This window comes from Loxodonta africana, unplaced genomic scaffold (genome assembly GCF_030014295.1).
Source record: "Loxodonta africana isolate mLoxAfr1 unplaced genomic scaffold, mLoxAfr1.hap2 scaffold_184, whole genome shotgun sequence".
NCBI classification, from domain to species: domain Eukaryota; kingdom Metazoa; phylum Chordata; class Mammalia; order Proboscidea; family Elephantidae; genus Loxodonta; species Loxodonta africana.
Genome location: NW_026974928.1, coordinates 203,032 through 222,111, shown reverse-complemented (window position 1 = coordinate 222,111; position 19,080 = coordinate 203,032). Strand labels below are relative to the sequence as shown.

Below are 19,080 nucleotides of genomic sequence, written 5' to 3'. Positions count from 1 at the left end.
CCAAGGTTACCAAGCATAATAATTATGTAAGCTTTTCACTACTGACATTCAACAGCATGATTTATCATCAGTCTGCTATTTAATTTGTATTAATAATTCTTCATTCTACAAACCTTGACTCAGAGCCTACCATATTCTGGGATGCACTAGAAGACTGTACAGAAATAAACAGGAAGGGGTAAAAGTCTAGCAGGGGAGCTAGGCTTTCCAAATGTACAGTGCATGCCACCTGGAATACAAGCGTGCCATCTACAATGCTGCTAAATCTCCTGGGGACGGTCAGAAAGGTGTCCTGGAAGGGGGAGCATGTAACGGGTCTAGACGAGAGAGCAGAAGGTTCTCAAGAACATGCCAAGGGGAAGAACAAAACCACTCAGAGAGACTAACAAAGGAAATGCTTGAAGGTCGTGAATAGGTAGTATAGTCTGAGGAAGGATGTGTGTACAGAATAGTCTACTACCCATCTATCAGTCTGTCCTACTGTAGTGGCTTGGGTGTTACTGAAATGCTGGAAGCTATGCCACTAGTATTTCAAATAACAGCAGGGCCACCCATGGTGGATAGATTTTGGTAGAGCTTCCAGACTAAGACAGACTAGGAAGAAAGGCCTGGCCATCTACTTCCAAAAATGAACCAGTGAAAAACCATATAGATCAACACAGAACATTGTCCAATTTGCTTGCCTGGACACGTCATCAGGAGGGGTCAATTGTTGGAGAAGGACATCATGTTTGGTGAAGTAGAGGGCCAGCAAGGGCAGGGGAGACTACATTTTGATTATCCATTCATCTGTTGATGAACACTTAGGCAGTTCTGTCTTTCGGCTGTTATGAAAAGCTCTGTAGTGAACATTGGTTTACAGGGTTCTGTTTGCATTCTTGTTTTGGCTTTTTCTGGGTGCATGCCTAGGACTGGGTTTGCTGGATCTTGGGGTCATCATATGTTTAACTTTTTGAGGCACAGCCAAAACTGTTCTGCACAGTGGCTGTAGCATTTTACACTCCCGCTAGCAATGCAGGAAGGCCTGGTTGCTTTAGAATCTGCTAGAGCCATCTACACAGGGAAAGCAAGATTCAAAGACTTTGAAAATGTCTGACCAATGAGGAAACTTATATGTAAGTCTGGAGTGTGTGTGTGTGTGTGTGTGTGTGTGTGTGTGTGTGTGCATATAGATAGGGAGAGAGAGAGACAGAGGAAAAAGACAGAGGCTGGGTTTATTCATGCTGGAAAAATTAAACATGATCTGCAGGGTCATTTTAATTCTAAGTGAGCAAATTCAATTTTCTGTAGAAAAATTCTACAGCCAAAATGAAGAAAAGCATATCACCTGCTGCAGACGTGTTTTGCGAGATTTTTCATTATGATGGGCTTCACGGTTAGAGGCTGTGTTCCTGAGAGGTGAAATAAAAATGTTGCCATTAGGAATGGCATATCTAGGAGACTTTTTGAGAAAAGAGGAAAGTAAATGTCTGTAAAAGGAAAAAAGAGACAGTTCTCACACAGACTTAAATACAATCGTGGCCCCCGGCTCCCTGGCCACCCGAGAGGGCTGCTTGTTCACTGTAATAATCAGAATAGACCCTACATTCTCAAGATGCTTTTATCAATGCAATTCTTTGTTTCTAAACAATTTTTTTTTCCAATAACAATAGAATTACATGAATTTTTTTTTATGCAAGTTTGGATTAAAGTTTCAAAGTTTCCTTCTGGCACAACCTAAAGGTTTGTGGTTCAAGCCCACACAGCACTGCTGTGGAAGAAAGGCCCGGCACTCTGCTTCCAAGAAGGTTACAGCCAAGAAAACACTGTGGGGCAGTTCTACCCTGGGTTTGCCAAGAGTCAGTGTCAACTGGCAACTGTTTCTGTTTTTTTAGGTGACATAGGTGGAGTTCCTGCGTGACACGACAGGATATACATTTGTATGCATGTATATTTTATGTACGTGTGTATATATATATGTGTGTGTATATGTATAAGAAGCCCTGGTGGCACTGTGGTTAAAGCACTCAACTGCTAAATGAAAGGTCGGCAGTTTGAAAGCACCAGCAGCTCCTTGGGAGAAAGGTGCAGCAGTCTGCTTCTGTAAAGATTTACATCCTTGGAAATCCTCTCAAGTCACTATGAATTAGAATTGACTCAACAGCAGTGGGTTTTTTTTCCTTTTTTGTATATGTGTGTGTATATATATATATATATATAAATCTATGTATGTATGTTTATGTCTGTCGTTGTTAGGTGCCATTGAGTTAGGTTGAACTCATAGCAGCCCTATAGGACGGAGTAGAAGCGCCCCATAGGTTTTCCAAGGAGGGGCTGGTGGATGTGAACCGCCCACCTTTTCGTTAGCAGCGCAATGCTTACCCAGGGCCCCACCAGGGCTCTGTATATAAGCATATGCGCATGCTTGGCTTCCCCCACATGTCTGTCAGTTTGACGTACTGTAGGGGTTCTTACACCAAACTTTTGACACCTCCTTTAACAATACTTTAAATCATTTCAAGCCCAAAATGTGTCATTTCTCCTTTTCCGTAACCAGCCCTGGATTTGCTCATTCATTCTTAGCATGCTTGAGATCACTCTGATTCCCATCTCCTCCCTGGCTACCTTCCATCCCCGTTTGTCTTTAAGGCGCATTGTTCCTCATATGAGGAAAGAGAAGCTGGTTCCTCTGCCAAGGAAACCCCCGACCTCTGGAAAAGCTCTCAGAGTCTCCCAAGTGTGTGCAAATAAATTAATTCACTTTAATAGTATAGAAAAAGGTCTGGGAGGCTTGTTTTTACACCAGCCTTGAGAGGCCTGAGAGGCACTTAATTTCAGGTCGCTGAATTGAGCATTGGATCTTGCTAAGTGGTGAAGCGCAGCTCAACCTCGGGGCTTTTCTGAACAAATAACTCTTCTACAGAAACTACAGGTAATTGGAAGGAATGGATTTCGCCTGATTGCCTCTTTGGCCCTGAAAGCAGCAGAAGCCCCCGAGGAGGCGTCTGGGCGCCCTGCTCCTTGCCCCGAAAGGCACCCAGAACATAATGGGAGTGACAGGCTACACTGATCCATTATGGACACACTGCCAGGGCGCAGCCCCACAAGGCCTTCGCAGAGACAGACACTGTGTTTCTGAACGCACTTTTTTAATTCGCAGTTAGTTTGTGCATCAAGGCAAGGAGGAGACAACCGTGAGTGTGCACGTCTGATATCTGTTCCTTTCCCCAACTCGCAGCGAGTAAGGCTTGTCCTTGCTGAGAGGGGTGGAGGGGTGGCTGGAGGTGTTCCAGACCTGCATGCCTAGGCCATCCCCCAGGCAAGGGTTCAAAGGGGAGAGGACGACCTACGTGGGGGGGTGGTTACCGAAGTCTTGGCACTGGTCATACTGGTGGCTGCGGTCCGTCCCCCTGCACCTCTGTGGCTCTGCGGGGGGTACCTGGAGGGTAAGGCGGAGAAGCCCGGTGAACCACGCGGCGCTGGTGCTTATCAGAGGCCGTATGTATTCCGGCGTTGCGGGGCAGCCGGCCAGCTGTCAGGTTTGCTTCCTCGCCATACCTAGTGTGCAGTGCAGAGGGGTCGCCAGAGCATGACTGGCGCTGCAGGGATTGGTTCCAGGGCAAACTGGAGCCATGGCGGTGCCGCCGGAAGCACCTGGGAACCTGGGGCAGGGAAATAGGGGGTCTCCGCGACTAAGCGATAGGGCACGCGGGTCTAGGCGGGCGTCGAGGCGGGGCCTACCTCACTGGATTCACCTCAGTGGTGCTGGAGCAGTCTGTCGTCCGCGGGCCCTCTGAGACGGCTCCCAGGGCCTTCCCAGATCCACCTGCCCACCGGGTTGTCGCAGGGCAGGTCCACGCCCGAGATGTCGCCCAGGTGGGCCAGCAGCAGCTGCGAGAGCCTTCGATGAGCGTGTTGGTTCCAGTGCACGCCATCTGCCTGCCTGTGCTGCCGGAGTGCCGGAAGTGGAAATTCAAGTCCAGCACGTTGAAGCGGAGCCTGCTGGCCTCAGCGGCGCTGTAGAAGTTGGCCTCCACCACATCATCCCGCAGGCACGAGGTCGGGGGCATGCCCTCAGGCGGGAGGAAACCCCCCGAGACCGTCTCAGCCACTGGCATGGCAGTGTCCCACACCACGAGAGAGGACTCGGGCAGGACCTAGCGAAGGCACCAGAACAGGGTCTCCAGGTTCCTCCTGTAGCTCCACATGGAATCCTGGCCATACCTGGACAGGTCACAGAGGCAGGAGTTCATGATGACCACGTCTGGGCCGTGCTCGCCCCTCAGCAGCTCCAGCAGGACTTTCTCCACGTACCGGGAGTAGGCGCGCGTGAGGAAGTAGAAGCGCACAAGGTGGTGTGTGGAGCAGAACTCGCGGACTTCGCGGTAGTGGGTCCCGTTGTGCATACGGCCCCACCTGCCGCCGTGCAGCAGCCTGTCCTGCTCGAAGCTCATCTCGCCCTTGGCCTTCAGCTGACTGCTTGAGAGCAGGCAGTCCTTCTGCAGCAGGAGCACCAGGTCCTTGTACACGGCCCTCTGCACCGAGTCCCCCATGACGACCACGAACTTGTTGTGCCGCAGCTGCCGGACTTCGGACGCCCTCACGTGGACCATGGTGGCTGGGTGAAGGTGGCCTAGCTCCTGCCTTCCCTCAGGGCGGGTCCCGAAAGAGCTCTGGACCGAGGGCTGAGGGGCTGCTGCCAGAGACGGAGAGAAGGCAGGCAGGCTGGCTGGCTGGCGGTTGTGGGGCGGCCGGGCGGGCAGACGGGGGCTGTTTAATGCCGCTGGACTGGCCTGGGCCTGGACGGGGAGGAGAAAGGGGGCAGCGTCCGGGGCCCTGAAAGCGTTCTGCCAATCCTTAGGCCCACGGTGTGACCTCTGAACCCATGGCCCTCCCCCTGTGCCTGGCTTGGCTCCCCTTGGTGGAGGGCAGCGGTGCTGACACTGATGCTGTTGGTCTGGATGGTTGTAGGCTGTTTCCGCCTCAGCCACCACCTGTGCTCCAGGCACTGGGAGAAAGTCTGTCCACTGGAAGAACCAGGCCACTTCCAGGGCCGTGGCCCAGTCGGTGGTGGATCCACACCCAGGATTTCCAGGCAGTGTAGGCGAGAATACTCAGGAAAACATACTCATCTTAGTTCCACGGTGCTTTCGTTTTTGTTTTCGTTTTGTCTCTCTCTTCCCAATCCCATTGTGAGTACCCCAGCCCTCCTGAGAAATGACAAGAACACATCCCATGACCTGATCACTGTCTTTGTCCCAGGGTAAAGTCTGGAGACCCCTTCTAACACAGTGTTACAACCGGGGTGTGGGAATCCATACCCACAAGGTACTGGCCATGATGGTATCCCCAAGCAGTCCACCCTTCACGCTTCCATCTGCACACCCAGTGCTCCTGAGCTGAGGCCTGGCCACCACACAGCTCCTCTGCATTTATCCAGCATTGCCCTTTGGAGAATCGAAGCAAAGGAACCCTACGGTATGTAACGTAGGTGGACGTTTTACCCTTCCTGGGCACCACCTTCTGGGCAGTCATTCTGCTTCTCTGGGGATCCCCCCGGGGTGTCCAGTGTAGAACTCCTGCCGTCCACCACCTTTTTGCACTAACAAACGGCCTCTGGTGTGGTTCAAGCAGGGTAAGCTTAGTATGCAACTTCTGGCTCTTACAAATTAGGCTCCTATTACACTTTTGTAGGTGGACTTGTGCAAAAAGAGAGCTCCAGCTCTCAGTAAAAGCCCTGAGCTGCACTTGTCTGCTGGTGTGGTGGTAGAACAATCGTTGCTTTGGGAAATGCTCAGACCCTTTTCCACAGTGGCTCCACCAGCCATTAGATCTGTTAATTTTAACATGCTCACTCCTTAAATTATGACACTATCTTCTGGGTGGCCCAAACCATTAAACATATGACTGCTAACAGAACGATTGACAGTTTGAGTCCACATAGAGGCCCCTCAAGTGAAAGTTCTGGCTATCTACTTCCCAAAGGGCATAAACTTAGAAAACAAAAAAACCTGTGGAGTACATTACTACTCTGCAATATCTGGGGTTGCTATGAGCCAGATGTACTGGTCAGTACTTGCTCCACGTACAATGACTTCCTCTCCATTGAATATAAATGTTGACGTCCTGGCTGAAAGCACCATTCCTAATTCTTACTAAGATGTAGCATGATTTCCTTATCCCTTACATACAACTGTTTGTTTTTACATACTGGTGCTGGATTCCTGGCTGAAATCCAAGGCCTAATTCTCAACAGGATATTGACATCAACTTTGATAAAAGAACCCTTCCCTTCCCTCTCTTTAATATAGATGCCAGTATGGGGCATGGTTCTGTAACAACCATGCCCCATTACTTCATAGGGTGTTGATTTAGTCTCTTGGCTCTGTGAATCATGAACTTCTCTATTAGCAGATTCTGGCTGTAACACTCACGTCATATTCCTTATTAAAAAAATATGTGCATGGAACAAGCTCTGTGAACCCTGGCCTCTTGTCTGCTTGAATAGGATGCTAGCTTTCTAACCATACTGCCTTTGACTATTTCATTACCAGAATATGGGTCAAGCTCCTGGCTCTGTGAAACCTGATCTTTTTTGTTATTCTTTTTCCTTTGGATATGGTTGCTAACTTCTTTTTTGTAACAACCATGACATAATCTTTACTATTATGTCAATATCTTAGTAAAGACATAGATATTGTTTTAAGGTTATGGATATTCCCTTTCTAGCTTTGTTTAAATGACCCTTTTCTCACTAGTACATACGTTAAAGCTCTTCTTTATGAATCCTGCCTTCATGTTTCTCTGGGTATAGATGCTAATTTCCAGGCCTCACAAGCCATGTATCTTTTTTTAAGTAGGTTATTAAGGCAAATTTCCTTTCATATGAACTCTGACCATCTTTAATCATGAATATGAATACTACCTATCTGGCTGTACTTACTGTGGCCCCCTTTTCCCTTGGCTATGTTTTATGGATGCATTTTTCTGGCTCAATGAACCCTGACCTTCAGTCTCCCAACATAGGAGTTTCTTGACTCTAACAACCACGGCCTGTTTAATACTCAGATCCAGTTTCAGATTTTTACTCGGATTTGCATTCTTTAAACTCTGTCTTTACGTTTCATAGGATATGGATTCTAGCTCCCTGGCCATGAGAACCATGGGCCATTTTCACTAAAATATGGATGTAGGCTGTTAGCTTTATGAACCCTAATCTGTTTTTGTCCATGAACGTGGTTGCTACTTACCTGCTTGTAGGAAACATAACACAATTCTTAGCACAATTTGAGTCAGACCAGGGCTTTATGAACCCTGATCTTCTCTTAAGTAGTATGTGAATGTAGCTTCCTGGCTTTAAGAAGCATAATGTATCTCTTATTAAAATATGATTTTGGGCTCATGATTCTTTGAACCCTAACCTCCTTTCTCCTTGTATATGGAGGTTGTAACATTGTGCCCCTCACTTTATGTTAGGATTTGGATGAATTCCAGGTTTTATTAATTCTGACCTCTTATTTCTTTGGCTATAAGTGCTAACTTTATGGCTGTAATGACCTTGACTTCAATATTATTACTATATTCTAGGTAAATATTTAGTCTTAGAGCTTGTTTTAACCCATCGTGTTTTTCTTTGGGTATGCATGCTAACCTCTTGACTGTAATAAATATGCCGTATTTACTGCTGCCCATTACTATTGCCATCAAGTGGTTTCTGATGCACAGCAACTCTATAGGAAGGAGTAGAACTGCCACATGGTTTTCAAAGGAGCGTTTGGTGGATTTGAACTGCTGACCTTTTGGTTAGCAGCTGTAACTCTTAAACGCTGTGCCACCAGGGTTCCTATTGGGATGTGGATTTAGTTTCCAAGTATACATATCTTGAGTTCTTCTTCAGTTGGATATAGATGCTAATTTCCTGGCTGCAATAACCATGACCTGTTTCTTGCTATGATATTAATGCAGGCTCCTGCTGGTATGAACTTTGGCCTCTTATTTTCCCTTAGATAAGTTTTCTAGCTGTCTGATTGTAATACTCTTTGAAGATTACATAACAGGATATGTATCCACACTACCATCTTTGTTGTTGTTGTTTGGTGCTGTTTAGTCCATTCTGACTCATAGTGACTCTGTGTACAGCAGAATGAGACACTGCCTGTCCCTGCGCCATCCTCAAAATGGCTGCTATGTTTTTTTTAATAATTTTTATTGAGCTTTACGTGAACGTTTACAAATCAAGTCAGTCTGTCACATATAAGCTTATATACACCTTACTCCATACTCCCACTTGCTCTCCGCCTAATGAGTCAGCCCTCCCAGTCTCTCCTTTCTGACAATTTTGCCAGTTTCTAACCCTCTCTACCCTCCTATCTCCCCTGCAGACAGGAGATGCCAACACAGTCTCAAGTGTCCATCTGATACAAGTAGCTCACTCTTCATCACCATCTCTCTCCTACCCATTGTCCAGGCCCTTCCATGTCTGATAAGTTGTCTTCGGGAATGGTTCCTATTCTGGGCCAACAGAAGGTTTGGGGACCATGACAGCTGGGATTCCTCTAGTCTTAATCAGACCATTAAGTCTGGTCTTTTTATGAGAATTTGGGGTCTGCATCCCACTGATCTCCTGCTCCCTCAGGGGTTCTCTGTTGTGCTCCCTGTCAGGGCAGTCATCGGTTGTGGCCGGGCACCATCTAGTTCATCTGGTCTCAGGATGATGTAAGTCTCTGGTTCATGTGGCCCTTTCTGTCTCTTGGGCTCATGGTTATCTTGTGACCTTGGTGTTCTTCATTCTCGTTTGATTCTGATGGGTTGAGACCAATTGATGCATCTTAGATGGCCACTTGTTAGCACTTAAGACCCCAGACGCCACATTTCAAAGTGGGATGCTGAATGTTTTCATAATAGAATTATTTTGCCAATTGTCTTAGAAGTCCCCTTAAGCCATAGTCCCCAGACCCCCGCCATGCTCCACTGATGTTTGAAGCAATCAGTTTATCTCAGAAACTTCTTTGTTTTGGGTCCAGTCCAGTTGAGCTGACCTTCCGTGTATTGAGTATTGTCCTTCCCTTCACCTAAAGTAGTTCTTATCTGCTAACTAATCAGTAAATAACCCTCTCCCACCCTCCCTCCCTCCTCACCTTGTAACCACAAGAGTATGTGTTCTTCTCAGTTTATACTATTTCTCAAGATCTTATAATAGTGGTCTTATACAATATTTGTCCTTTTGCCTCTGACTAATTTCGCTCAGCATAATGCCTTCCAGGTTCCCCCACGTTATGAAATGTTTCACAGATTCGTCATGGTTCTTTATTAATGTGTAGTATTCCATTGTGTGAATATACCACAATTTATTTAACCATTCATCCGTTAATGGGACACCGTGGTTGCTTCCAGCTTTTTGCTATTGTAAACAGAGCTGCAATAAACATGGGTGTGCATATATCTGTTTGTGTGAAGGCTCTTAGTTCTCTAGGGTATATTTCGAGGAGCGGGATTTCTGGGTTGTATGGTAGTTCTATTTCTAACTGTTTAAGAAAACGTTAGATAGATTTCCAAAGTGGTTGTACCATTTTACATTCCCACCAGCAGTGTATAAGAGTTCCAATCTCTCTGCAGCCTCTCCAACATTTATTATTTTGTGTTTTTTGGATTAATGCCAGCCTTGTTGGAGTGAGATAGAATCGCATCATAGTTTGAATTTGCATTTCTCTAATGGCTAATGAGCGAGAGCATTTTCTCATGTATCGGTTAGCTGCCTGCATATCTTCTTTAGTGAAGTGTGTGTTCATATCCTTTGCCCACTTCTTGATTGGGTTGTTTGTGTTTTTGTGGTTGAGTTTTAACAGAATCATACAGATTTTAGAGATCAGGCACTGGTCGGAGATGTCGTAGCTGAAAATTCTTTCCCAATCTGTAGGTGGTCTTTTTAATCTTTTGGTGAACTCTTCAGATGAGCATAGGTGTTTGATTTTTAGGAGCTCCCAGTTATCTGGTTTCTCTTCGTCATTTTTGGTAATGTTTTGTATTCTGTTTATGCCTTGTATTAGGGCTCCTAAAGTTGTCCCTATTTTTTCTTCCATGATCTTTATTGTTTTAGTCTTTAGTTTAGGTCTTTGATCCACTTGGAGTTAGTTTTTGTGAGGTATGGGTCCTGTTTCATTTTTTTGCAAATGGATATCCAGTTATGCCAGCACCATTTGTTAAAAAGACTATCTTTTCCCCAATTAACTGACACTGGCCCTTTGTCAAATATCAGCTGCTCATATGTGGATGGATTTATACCTGGGTTCTCAGTTCTGTTTCATTGGTTTATGTGCCTGTTGTTGTACCAATACCAGGCTGTTTTGACTACTGTGGCTGTATAATAGGTTCTAAAATCAGGTAGAATGAGGCCTCCCACTTTCTTCTTCTTTTTCAGTAATGCTTTGCTTGTCTGAGGCTTCTTTCCCTTCCATATGAAGTTGGTGATTTGTTTCTCCATCACATTAAAAAATGTCATTGGAATTTGGATTGGAAGTGCATTGTATGTATAGATGGGTTTTGGTAAAATAGACATTTTTACTATGTTAACTATCCATGAGCAAGGTATGTTTTTCCACTTAACTAGGTCCATTTCAGTTTCTTGTAGTAGTACTTGTAGTTTTCTTTATATAGGTCTTTTACATCTTTGGTAAGGTTTATTCCTAAGTATTTTATCTTCTTCGGGGCTACTGTGAATGGTATTGATTTGGTGATTTCCTCTTCGGTGTTCTTTTTGTTGATGTAGAGAATCCAAGTGATTTTTGTATGTTTATCTTATAACCTGAGACTCTCCCAAACTCTTCTACGAGTTTCAGTAGTTTTCTGGAGGATTCCTTAGGGTTTTCTGTGTATAAAATCATGTCATCTGCAAATAGTGATAACTTTACTTCCTCCTTGCCAATCCGGATACCCTTTATTTCTTTGTCTAGCCTAATTGCCCTGGCTAGGACTTCCAGCACGATGTTGAATAAGAGTGGTGATAAAGGGCATCCTTGTCTGGTTCCCGTTCTCAAGGGAAATGCTTTCAGGCTCTCTCCATTTAGAGTGATGTTGGCTGTTGGCTTTGTATAAAAAGATGCCCTTTATTATGTTGAGGAATTTTCCTTCAATTCCTATTTTGCTGAGAGTTTTTATCATAAAAGGGTGTTGGACTTTGTCAAATGCTTTTTCTGCATCAATTGATAAGACCATGTGGTTTTTGTCTTTTGTTTTATTTGTGTGGTGGATTACATTAATGGCTTTTCGAATATTAAACCAGCCTTGCATACCTGGTATAAATCCCACTTGGTCGTGGTGGATTATTTTTTTGATATGTTGTTGAATTCTATTGGCTAGAATTTTGTCGAGGATTTTTGCATCTATGTTCATGAGGGATATAGGTCTGTAATTTTCTTTTTTTGTGATGTCTTTACCTGGCTTTGGAATCAGGGATATAGTGGCTTCATAGAATGAGCTAGGCAATATTCCATCATTTTCTATGCTTTGAAATACCTTTAGTAGTAGTGGTGTTAACTCTTCTCTGAAAGTTTGGTAGAACTCTGCAGTGAAGCCATCCGGGCCAGGGTTTTTTTTTTGTTGAGAGTTTTTTGATTACTGTTTCAATCTCATTTTTGGTATGGGTCTATTTAGTTGTTCTTCTGATTGTGTTAGTTTAGGTAGGTAGTTTTTTCTAAGAATTCATCCATTTATTCTGGGTTTGCAAACTTGTTAGAGTGTACTTTTTCGCAATAATCTGACATGATTCTTTTAATTTCAGTTGGGTCTGTTGTGATGTGACCCATCTCGTTTCTTATTTGGGTTATTTGTTTCCTTTCCTGTATTTCTTTAGTCAGTCTGGCCAATGATTTATCAATTTTGTTAATTTTTTCAAAGAACCAGTTTTGGCTTTGTTAATTCTTTCAATTGTTTTTCTGTTCTCTAATTCATTTAGTTCAGCTCTAATTTTTATTATTTGTTTTCTTCTGGTGCCCGATGGATTCTTTTGTTGCTCACTTTCTATTTGTTCAAATTGTAGGGACAGTTCTCTGATTTTGGCTCTTTCTTCTTTTAGTATGTGTGCATTTATCATTACAAATTGACCTCTGAGCACTGGTTTTGCTGTGTCCCAGAGGTTTTGATAGGAAGTATTTTCATTCTCGTTGCATTCTATGAATTTCTTTATTCCCTCCTTAATGTCTTCTATAACCCAGTCTTTTTTGAGCAGGTTATTGTTCAGTTTCCAAGTATTTGATTTCTTTTCCACAATTTTTGCGTTATTGATTTCCACTTTTATGGCCTTGTGGTCTGAAAAGATGCTTTGTAATATTTGAATGTTTTGGATTCTGCAAATGTTTGTTTTAAAACCTAATATGTGGTCTATTCTAGAGAATGTTCCATGTGCACTAGAAAAAAAAGTATACTTTGCAGCAGTTGGGTGGAGTGTTCTGTATAAGTCAATGAGGTCAAGTTGGTTGATTGTTGTAATTAGGTCTTCCGTGTCTTTATTGAGCTTCTAACTGGATGTCCTGTCCTTCTCCAAAAGTGGTGTGTCAAAGTCTCCTAGTATAATTGTGGAGGTGTCTATCTCACTTTTCAGTTCTGAAAAAGTTTGTTTTATGTATCTTGCAGCCCTGTCATTGGGTGTATAAATATTTAATATGGTTTTATCTTCCTGGGCAATTTTTCCTTTTATCATTATGTAGTGTCCTTCTTTATCCTTTGTGGTGGATTTAACGTTAAAGTCTATTTTGTCAGAAATTAATATCGCTACTCCTGCTCTTTTTTGCTTATTGTTTGCTTGATATATTTTTTCCATCCTTTGAGTTTTAGTTTGTTTGTGTCTCTAAGTCTAAAGTGTGTCTCTTGTAGGCAGCATATAGACGGATCGTGTTTCTTTATCCAGTCCGTGACTCTCTGTCTCTTTATTGATGCCTTTAGTCCATTTACATTCAGCGTAATTATAGATAAGCATGTGTTTAGCGCTGTCATTTTGATGCCTTTTTATGTGTGTTGTTCACAATTTCATTTTTCCACTTACTTTTTTGTGCTGAGACATTTTTCTTCGTAAATTGTGTGTTCCTCTTTTTCATAGTATCTGACTTTATGTTTGCTGAGTCGTTATGTTTTTCTTGGTTTTTATTTTGAGTTGTGGAGTTGTTATACCTCTTTGTGGTTACCTTACTATTTACCCCTATTTTTCTAAGTAAAAACCTAACTCGTATTGTCCTATATCGCCTTGTATCCCTCACCATATGGCAGTTCTATGCCACCTGTATTTAGTCCCTCTTTTAGATTATTATGATCTTTTACATATTGACTTCAATGATTCCCTGTTTTGAGTGTTTTTTTCTTTTTAAAATTAATATTAATTTGTTTTTGTGATTTCCCTATTTGGGTTGATATCAGGATGCTCTGTTCTGTGACCTTGTGTTGTGCTGGTGTCTGATATTATTGTTTTTCTTATCAAACAATTTCCCCCTTTAGTATTTCTTGTAGCTTTGGTTTGGTTTTTACAAATTCTCTAAGCTTGTGTTTATCTGTAAATGTCTTAATTTCACCTTCATATTTCAGAGAGAGTTTTGCTGGATATATGATCCTTGGCTGACAGTTTTTCCCCTTCAGTGCTCTGTATATGTCATCCCATTGCCTTCTTGCCTGCATGGTTTCTGCTGAGTAGTCTGAACTTATTCTTATTGATTCTCCCTTGTAGGAGACCTTTATTTTATCCCTGGCTGCTTTTAATATTTTCTCTTTATTTTTCGTTTTGGCAAGTTTGATGATAATATGTCTTGGTGATTTTCTTTTTGGATCAGTCTTAAATGGGGTTCGATGAGCATCTTGGATAGATATCCTTTCGTCTTTCATGATGTCAGGGAAGATTTCTGCCAACAAATCTTCAACTATTCTCTCTATGTTTTCTGATATCCCTCCCCGTTCTGGGACTCCAATCACATGCAAGTTATTCTTCTTGATAGAGTCCCACACGATTCTTAGGATTTCTTCATTTTTTTTAATTCTTTTATCTGATTTTTTCCAGCTATATTGGTGTCAATTCCCTGGTCCTTCAGAGCTCCCACTCTGCATTCTAATTGCTCGAGTCTGCTCCTCTGACTTCATATTGCGTTGTCTAATTCTGTAATTTTATTGTTAATCTTTTGGATTTCTGAATGCTGTATCTCTATGGATTCTTGCAGCTTATTAACTTTTCCACTATGTTCTTGAATAATCTTTTTGAGACCTTGAACTGCTTTATCAGTGTGTTCCTTGGCTTTTTCTGTAAATTGCCTTATTTCATTTCTGAGGTCATCCCTGATGTCTTGAAGAATTCTGTAAATTAGTTTGTTTTTTATTCTGTATCTGGCAATTCCAGGATTGTATCTTCATTTGGAAAAGATTTTGATTCTTTACTTTGGGGAGTTGTAGAAGCAATCATGGTCTGCTTCTATATGTGTTTTGATATCGACTGCTGTCTCTGAGCCATCACTAAGATGTTGCAGTGATTTAATCTATATTTGGTCACTGAGTCTTATCTTGTTTTGTTTTCTTTCAATGTACGTAGATGGGCTACTAGATTGCACTGTCTTGAATGTTGTAGCCCTTGACTCACTTATGTCCTATTACTAGCTGGTTTGGGCTGTTACCAGATATGTAAACCTAAGAGTCCATTCACTATTCTTCAGTAGAATCTGATTTTGGGGCATCAAGTGTGTGGAACAGACTGTTACATTTCCACCTAGAGAAGTACTGGTGATAGTTTTGTACACCAGATTCTAGTAGCAGCAGGGGTTCATACTCCGGGGGGGCAGGATGCTGACAGGCTTCCCCCAAGTGCCAGTGAGGTAGGTATGTCTCTATTCCTAAAGCACTTTGGTGGGTGGGCTCTGCTGCTGTACCTTAGGTGGCTGCTATGTTTGAATCCATTGTTTGCAGACACTGTGCTAATCCATCTGGTCGAGGGTCTTCTTCTTTCTTGCTGGCCCTCTACCAAGCATGATGTTCTTCCCCCCGATAACATGTCCAAAGTGCATGAGATGAAATTTTTCCATCCTTGCTTCCAAGGAACACTCTGCACATCTCCCAAGACAGATTTGTTCATCCTTCTGGCAGTTCATAGTATATTCAGTATTCTTCTCCAACACCATAACTCAAGGGCATCAGTTCTTCTTCAGACTTCCTTATTCATTGTCCAGCTTTTGAATGCCTATGAGGTGATGGAAAATACCGTGGCTTGGGTCAGGTGCACCTTAGTCGAAAAAGTAACACCTTTGCTATTCAACACTTTAAAGAGGTCTTTATGCAGAAGATTTGCCCAGTTCAATACATCATTTTATTTACTGACTGCTGGCACTGATGGTGTATCCAGGTAAAATGAAATCCTTGACAACTTCCACCTTTTCTCTGTTTATCATGATGTTGCTTGTTGGCCCGATTGTAAGGATTTTTCTTTTCACTATGTTGGAGTGTAATTCATACTGAGGGCTGTAGTCTTTGATCTTTACCAGTAAGTGCTTCAAGTCCACTTTGCCTTCAGTAAGCAAGGCGGTATCATCTGCCTCTCTCAAATTATTAATGAGTCTTCTTGCAATCCTGATGGCACACTTTTCTTCAGATAGTCCAGCTTCTCACATTATTTGATCAGCATATAAATTGAGTATGTCCGGTGAAAGGATACAACCCTGATGCATACATTTCCTGATTTTAAAGCACACACTATTCCCTTGTTCTGCCTGAGGAACTGATTTATGGTCTATGTACAGGTTCCACATTAGCAAAATTAAATGTTCTAAAATCCCCGTACTTTACAACGCTATCCACAATTGTTATGAAAGGAAGGCCCCCAACAAGATAGACTGACACAGTGGCTCCAGTAATGGGCTTAAGCATAACACAAATTGTAAGGATGGCACAGGTCCAGGCAGTGTTTTGTTCTGTTTTATATAGGGTCACTATGAGTTGGAACTGACTAGATGGCACCTAACAACAATGACAACTACTTTACCAAATATGATTTCCTTCTTCAAGGACTGGTCCCTCCATAACATATCCTAAGTACATGAGGTGAAGTCTCAGCATCCTTGCCTCTAAGGAGCATTCTGGCTGTGTTTTACTTCTCCCAAGCAGATTTATTCCTTTTTCTAGGGATCCACAGTATATTCAATATTTTTTGCCAACACTGCAATTCAAATGCAACAGTTCAGTCTTCTTTATTCTTTGTCCAGCTTTCGCATGTACATGAGGGACTGAAAAAACCATGGCTTGGGTCATGAGCACTTTAGACCTGAAAGTGACGTATTTGCTTGTTTACACTTTAAAGAGGTCTTTTGCAACAGATTTGCCCAGTGCAACAGTTCTTTTGATTTCTTGACAGCTGCTTCCATGGGTATTGACTGTGGATCCAAGTAAAATGAAATCCTTGACAAATTCAATCTTTTCTTGTTTTATCATGACATTGCTTACTGGTCTGCTTGTGAGGGTTTTGTTTTCTTTAAATTGAGGTGTAATCCATATTGAAGGCTGTAGTCTTTGATATTATGAGTGTTTCAGGTGCTCTTCACTTTCAGCTAGCATAGTTGTGTCATCTGCATATCGCTAGTAGTTAATGAGTCTTCATCGAATCCTGATGCCCTTTTCTTCTTCATAGAGTCCAGCTTCATGGATTTTTTATTCAGCATGTGGATTTAATAAGTATGGTGAAAGGATACAACCCTAAGGCACCTTCCTGATTTAAAACTATGCAGTATCCCCTTATTCTATTGAAATGACTGTATGTTGGTCTATGTAGTTTCCTCCTCAAAACAGTTAAGTGTTGTGGAATATCCATTCTTCGTAATGTTATTCATAATTTGTTATGATCCATACAGTTGAATGCCTTTGCACAGTCAGTAAAACCGAGGTAGATATGTTTTAGGTATTCTCTGCTTTCAGCCAGGATCCATCTGACATCAGCAATGATATCCCTCATTCCATGTCCTCTTCTGTCTGCAGCTTGAATTTCTGGCAGTTCCTTGTTGATGTATTACTGCATTTGGTTTCAAAAGATCTTCAGCAAAATTTTACTTGTGTGTGATAGTAATGGTATTATTTGATAATTTCTGCATTCTGTTGGATCACCTTGCTCTGGATTGGGCACAAATATCAATTTCTTCCTGTTGGTTGGCCAGATTACTATCTTCCAAATTCTTGGCATAAATGAGTGAGTGCTTCCAGCTCTGGGTCCATTTCTTGGAACATCTCACTTGATATTCTGTCTATTCCTGGAGCCTTGTTTTTTTCTTTCTTTCTTTGTTTACCAATACCTTCAGTGAAGCTTGGACTTCTTCCTTCAGCACCTTCGGTGCTTGATTACATAGTCCTTCCTGAAAGGGCTGAGCGTCAACAGATTCTTTTTGGTACAATGACTCTCTGTACTCCTTCCATCTTCTTTTGATGCATTGTGTCATTTAATATTTTCCCCATAGAATCTTTCAAAATTGCAACTTGTTGCTAGGCAAATTTAGTCAATACTGACTCATAGATAGAACAAAACACTTCTCAATTCTGTGCCATCCTCACAATTGTTGCTATGCTTTTGCCCATTGTTGCAGCTACTGAGTCAATCCATTTCATTGAGGGTCTTCCTCTATAACCAAGCATGATGGCCTTCTCCAGGGACTGATTCCTCCTGAAAATATGTCCAAAGTATGTGAGATGTAGACTTGCCATCCTTGTTTCTAAGGAGTATTCTGGTTGTACTTCTTCCAAGACAGATTTGTTCATTCTTTTGACATCATGGTATAGTCGATTATCTTCTACAACAGCCAAATGCAAAGGCATCGATTCTTCTTCTGTCTTCCTTATTCATCGTCCAGCTTTCACTGCATATGAGGTGATTGGAAACACCATGGCTTGTGTCACATGCACCTTAGTCCTCAAGGTAAAAATTTTTATTTTCACCACTTAAGAGAGGTTTTTTTCAGTAGATTTGTCTAATGCAATGTGTCTTTTGATTTCTTGACTGCTGCTTCCATGGCTGTTGATTGTGAATCCAAGTAAAATGAAATGCTTGACAACTTCAGACTTTTCTCGATTCATCATGATGTTGCTTATTCGTACAGTTGTGAGGATATTTTTGTTTTTATTGAGGTGTAATCCATACTAAAGGATGTGGTCTCTGATCTTAATAAGTGCTTCAAGTCCTATTCACGTTCAACAAACAAGGTTGTGTCATCTACATAACACATGTTGTTAATATTTTTTTCCTCCAATCCTGATGTCCCCTCCTTCTTCATATAATCCAGCTTCTCAAATATTTGCTCAGTATACATATTGCAACTTAAGACTTGAATTTTCTCTTCCGTTCTTTCAGCTTGAGAAATGGTGAGTATGTTCTTTCCTTTTGGCTTTTGTACTCAAGGTCTTTGCACCCCCATGTCTGTCAGTTTGTCATAATGTGGGGGCGTGCGTGTTGCTGTGATGCTGGAAGCTATGCCATTGGTGTTCAGATACCAGCAGTGTCACCCATGGAGGACAGGTTTCGGCTGAGCTTCCAAACTAAGACAGACTAGGAAGAAGGACCCTGCATTCTATTTCTGAAAAACATTAGCCAGTGAAAACCTTTCGAATAGCAGCGGAACATTGTCTGATATAGTGCTGGAAGATGAGCTCCCCAGGTTGGAAGGCACTCAAAAGATGACTGGGGAAGAGTTCCTCTACAAAGTAGAGTCCACCTTAATGACATGGATGGAGTAAAGCTTTCGAGACCTTTATTTGCTGATGTGGCACAACTCAAAATGAGAAGAAACAGCTGCAAAAATCCAGTAATAATTGGAACTTGGAACGTATGAAATATGAATCGAGGAAAACTGGAAATCATCAAAAATGAAATGGATCACATAAACATCGATATCCTAGGCATTAGTGAGCTGAAATGGGCTGGTATTGGCCATTTTGAACCGGACAACCATATAGCCTACTATTCTGGGAATGACAACTCGAAGAGGAATGGTGTTGAATTCATGGTCAAAAAGAACATTTCAAGATCTATCCTGAAATACAACGCTGTCAGTGGTAGGATAATATGCATACAGCTACAAGGAAGACGAGTTAATATGACTATTATCCAAA

General features: G+C 42.4%; 1 pseudogene; it reads right to left on the bottom strand.

The window, feature by feature from the left end:
• Positions 1-3,511: 3,511 nt before the first annotated feature.
• Positions 3,512-9,330, bottom strand: LOC135229303 (PC-esterase domain-containing protein 1B-like; annotated as a pseudogene).
• Between the last annotated feature and the right edge of the window lie 9,750 nt (positions 9,331-19,080).